Raw genomic sequence first — 5,657 nt, forward strand, 5'->3', positions numbered from 1 at the left:
TGGAATTTGATACTGGTACCCATCGGTACCAAAAAAAGGTACTGCTGGGTACCAGTATCAAATTCCAGGCACCGGCATCGGAAATGGTATAGGTTCATATGTGAACGGTACCCGTAACAGTATGTAGTAGTTATTGCTTCAATCAGTTCTGTAGACACAAAGTAAAGGAAGTTTCCTAGACTATGAGTTGATAATCAGCTAAGACATAATCATTCTGGATGCTTGACCAAGGCTGTATGTGGACCGTATGGATACAGAAATCATTTACTTACTATTACCTTAATTAACTTAAAAGCCAACACAAACAATTGTTTTAATAACTTTATCACTGACAGTTGGGGTTGAGGGTGTACATATTTAAAAAAAAAACATGCATACAATATTTCATTTGTCTGCTCTGATTCTGATAAGGGTAAGCTGTGTAACAATAAAAGAAGGCTCCATTATAATTATTGCTCACAAAATGTAATGTAAATACTGATGTATTTTTAGAAAGTCTGTATTTTCCCTCAAGTAGTTTGTACATATTCTCTGAGGAAGTGAATGTGAAAAGCTTCAGTAAGCCCACATCTTTTTCCCAACAGTGTGGCTGATTGTCAAAGGACCATTGCAACATATCTGCATCTTCCTTCACAGATAGGAACAATTTGTGTAAAATGAGAATGTAATATTCAGCACAGACCCACTGGGCTATGATGGTGGAAGGGGGTCATCTACAGTTTCAGAGGCGGGGTAGAGGTGCATTAGGGCGGACTAAGAGAGCACTTAACAATGCTGAGGGGGGCCAGTCTGAATCAGGGCACAAAACTGATCTCGGATAAGAGCACAAAGCAGAGGAAGTGGCATTTCAGTGCTGTTCTTACACTAGATGGTAAGATTTATAATGCATTTTCTGTTAGATTGATGACATAAAATGATCAGTATCAACAGGGCCCATATGGTCATGGGCATTTAGAGTGGAGGCAGGCTGAGAACAGCCACAGTTAGCAGCACAGGTTTTGATCCCTGATGGTTCCAGTGGACACACATAACCTCGGCCAGGAACATACTCACCTGGAGCAGGGTGAGTATGTTCCTTGCCGAGGATCCTCAGCCAAGCCACTCCAGTCTGGCCCATGATAGACAGCTCTGTGCATCCCCAAGTGAGTGTCTGCTGTCTGTATTGACTCCCCTCCAACGCATAATTCCATTAATCAGTTCAATTTCCCTGTGGGCAGTGGTTTATTTCCGTCATCAAATGCCTGATGAAATCTTTAGACGCTGCGTATTAGGGAACAATCCCTACAAATAGCTGATAGTGTTAACCAGTCACAAGCTGCGCCGAGGCATCGCTCAGCTCTAATTTGAAGGGGAGTGAGGTGATAATGCGATGTGTCATCCTTTTGTGGGCGTGCATTAATGGCGCCAGCCAAGATGGCAATTGATGGCAAATCAACTTCTTCCAGCGGGAAGGGAACAGAGGAGGGAGGGGGACTTGGGGTGGAGGAGAGCGAAAGAACATTGACTGGCAAACTGCAGAGCCACAGCGGCCTTTAATCCATTACTTCTCCTGATGGGGAAGGTTTACTGCATCTCAGCCGTAGATGACATGTGCATTTCACTCCCTCTTTTTTTCCTGTTCTCTCTCTCTCTCTGTCTCTTTCTTTCTCTGGCTGAGCTGCTTCTTGTTACTATGAGAGGCTGATGTGTGGTATCAAGGATAAATGTCTTAATTTATTCCTGTCTTGTTCATTTGTTTTTTGAAGCGAGAAGTTTGTAAATCACTAAGAGGGCTGAATGAACATGTTAAGGATGCACAATCTTGGAAAAGACTTTTTAAATTGTATCTGTACCTAAAAATCAAAAAGGAAGCTAATTTCCTCCTCCAAATATTCAGTGTCAAACTGACTCTGAAAAACACTGGATACTCGCTGAACTCTTACTGCTCTATGATGGTTAACATGTCAACCAGTGACAGTGAACACAACAGCTGTGCATGGCAAGTGAGTGCATGTTTTAGCCACTCTCCATCCTCTACAGGCCATGCACAATTGATCACCCACAGGTCTACTACAAGGTAGTAGTGTTTTGTTAATGTTTATTAGGGTTTCACCTAATCCCTCTCCCTTCTCCACATTGACTGATGAATTTCTATCTTGCTACACAGGATGCATTCAGGCACAGTATTGATTGTAAGTCAAAAGCAGCAAATGTAATCTTTGTTGTCAGATTTACACAAACAAGATTAAATTCATGGAAGTGTTGGCACATTTGACCCACAGAACTATTTCCCAACATGCTTCCTGCTCTTGGCCCAAATTGCATCAACATCACCAATCAATCAGTCAATCAATATCAGTGATAACAGCAGTGATCTGCAGCAGTATAATAGGGTGATAACTAACTGGCTCTTCCACAGGAACTTATAGTGTAACAAACCAAGGGTCTCATCTTACCTGATTCACCAGATGTAAACTGTTGGTATAAGCCTGCTATTGGGTAACAATTCCAAACGGAATTTTTCTCCCTTCCACTATTTGCGTGTTGCAGGTTGTGTCCGAAATTCCATACTAACATGCTATTGAGTATGCTAAAACAGTATGTGAGATTTTTTAGTATGTCCGAAACCTTAGTATGAACCCAATAGTACGCGAGGTGCATACTATTTCCGGTAAATATTACAGTATGCAAGCACTGGACACTACGGCGGCACAAATATCCCACAATGCAATGCAGCTGTGACGACAACAACAATAACGGACAATGGCGGACAGCGACCGAACCAGCTCTGAAACGTTGTCTATTATAACGCTTCAATTTAAGTGTAAGATATATGTATGATACTTTAAGTATAAGGTTTCACTTATGATGACATTGTTGTGGTGGTAATGTTAACTGAGTTAATTAAGGAGCTAATGTTAATAAAGGAGCTAACGTTAATTAAGGAGCTAACGTTAATTAAACGGCTACCGTTAGAAACGTTAGTAACGTTAACGTTATGTGTTAATGTTAAATGAAATGAGAGGGGATAGGGGACATTGCTAACTTACCCAAATGATTTAACGTTAGTAGGTTATCAATCTCTTTCTTTGCTTATTGCTAAATTTATTTGATTGATTCCCCAGGGACAGATGAGCTGACAAAGAAGCTCATCAACTGGCGAGCAGCCAACGACAGCCTGTTTACAGGCAAACGAAATGCGGCCATGAAAGGTTTTGAGTAAGTTGACCCTTATATGCATTAAGTAGGTAATAAATTGCAGTGTAAATGCGACTTGGTGGACCCTACAGGCACCCTGCTCTTTAATGTGTATTCTTGATTAAACACCATAAAACGTTTGCATCTGAAAAACTCTGCTGTATTAATTGTGAACATAATTGTGTTTGCTTTAGGACATTTGTAAAAGAATCTGGCCTGCAGGGAGTGCTGAGCCCTGCCTGGGTCAAGAAGAAGTGGGAAAATCTCAAGCAAAAATATAAAGTAAGTTGGTCAAACAGTTGTCACAACAGTAAGTTCTAGAAAAGCTCATTTTAATGGTTGATATTTGTGCTATCATGTTTTGTAGGACTTGAAATGTCCCCAGTCAGGGATTAGTACCGAAAGTGGTGAGGCTACAGTGGTGAGGGAAGTGGTATGATGCCATGGATGAGGCAATAGGTGGCAGGCCATCAATTACACCGCCTGTCCTTATTGCCTCAGCCAGTCCAGATGCTGCTGTATCCTCACCACCCTCCAACACCGAGGGCAGGCATGAGTAAGACACGCCTGTGAGGAGGAAACGGAGTAGGGCAGATGTCCTTGATTACTTAAGGGAGGTTGAGGAGAGACAGGACGAACGAGAAAGAGAGGCACAAGAGAGAGAAGTGAGACAGCTGAGAGAGGTGGAAGAAAGAGAAGAAAGACGAGAGAGGGAGAAAATTGAGAGAGAGGAAAGAAGAGAGAGGGAGAGAATTGAGAGAGAGGAAAGAAGAGAGAGGGAGAAAATCGAAAGAGAGGAAAGAAGAGAGACAGAGACAAAAGAGAGAGAGGAGCGTTTCCTGAAATTAATGGAAATTTTAATTAGAAAAAGATAATTCAATAGTTTTAATCAGTTCAAAATAGTTTTGTGTATAGTTTTTGTCATCATTGTGTATATTGTAGATATTTATTAAAGATGTTTTAAATTCACCAGTAATCTTGAACTTAATTGATTACACCTTCTTACCTTAGTAAATAACTGCTTGTAATTAATACATTTCCCTTTACCTTTCAGGCTGTTCAGGTACAATGTTTGGCATGTAGTGGATCTTGTATTTGAGCATACATTTAAGTTTTCTTCTCTGTAGTAACATACTTCTTTTAATTTAATGGTCTTTTTGGTTAAACTGCAAATTAAGAATATTTAGTGAGTGTAAAGAGAAATATCTTCTGCACAACAATTACAAGTAACCAGTAAAGTTTAATAAATAAATATAATAAAATATAATAAAGTAGTAGCAGTAAAATATAATAAAGTAGTAGCAGTAGTTATAATAACAATGTTAACAAATATAATATTGACAATTCTTAACAAATATAATGTAGTAGTAGTAAACAGACAAAACAGTTCAATTAAATTAATGAGAATAATCATATAATAATTAGAGGGCTCTCTCTCCTGCTGCTGAGGCCGTGCAGCATTATATTATATTATATCATATTATGTTCTATTATGTTATGTTATATTAAATCAGGGTTCTTACGGTCATGAAAAACCTGGAAAAGTCATGGAATTTTAAAATGCAATTTCCAGGCCCTGGAAAAGTCATGGAAAATCATTGGTAAGAAAGTGTAAGAACCCTGTATATATATATATATATATATATATATATATATATATATATATATATATATATATATATATATTATAATATAACAATATAGTTAAGTAGTAACTAATATAATAATAAACAATTTCACATTACAATCAAAAAAATGTGCTATATAAATATATATATATATATATATACAATAATGTTGCTACTAGAGTGTCAATAATCATGCTCTTGTAGGGCAGGTACAGCAACCTCAGGTGCTGAAACAGCTGCACACAGTGTGGCCCTTAATGTGTCCCCAGATGTTATTTCAGCACAGCCAGGTACGCCATGGTCATCGTCAGTCTCCATGATGACTTCCTCAACAATGTCACCATTGTCCAAACATATGTTGTGAAGAATGGCACAACAGGCAACAACCTCCGCAGCAAATGTGGGACTCACTTCAAGGGCCTTAAAGAAGATGGAGCACCAACGGGTCTTCATCATTCCGAATGCCCGTTCGATGATGCACCGTGCCCTTGAGTGCTTCCGGTTGAACCGAGCCTGTGCAGGGTTCTGCACGGGCTCACGGTATGGTGTTATCAGACGCATAGGGGCAGCCAGACAGGGGTATCCTCCATCTCCCAAAATGCACTTCCCCTCTGGTGGGTAGAGCTGCCTCACATATACTGGGCTGTTTTTCAGGACACGGGCGTCATGCACTGAGCCAGGGAAGCCAACAAAGATGTCCAGGAATCTGCCTCAATGGTCACAGATGGCCTGCAGCTGTATGGATGGAAACAACTTCCTGTTGAAATAACACTGGGCATCGGCAGCTGGTGGCTTTATTCTTACGTGGCAGCCATCAACTGCCCCAACCACGACACTGAATGGGGGACATCC

The 5,657-nt window shown here is 40.1% G+C and overlaps 1 long non-coding RNA gene across 1 annotated transcript; it reads left to right on the forward strand.

Moving 5' to 3' along the window:
• The first annotated feature begins 3,178 nt into the window (after positions 1-3,178).
• LOC141006773 (uncharacterized) lies at positions 3,179-5,116 on the forward strand. Its single transcript, XR_012179945.1, has 3 exons — positions 3,179-3,198; positions 3,372-3,459; positions 5,075-5,116. It is a non-coding gene; the product is annotated as an uncharacterized lncRNA (long non-coding RNA).
• The last annotated feature ends 541 nt before the right edge of the window (positions 5,117-5,657 follow it).

This window comes from Pagrus major, chromosome 13 (genome assembly GCF_040436345.1).
Source record: "Pagrus major chromosome 13, Pma_NU_1.0".
Classification (NCBI taxonomy): domain Eukaryota; kingdom Metazoa; phylum Chordata; class Actinopteri; order Spariformes; family Sparidae; genus Pagrus; species Pagrus major.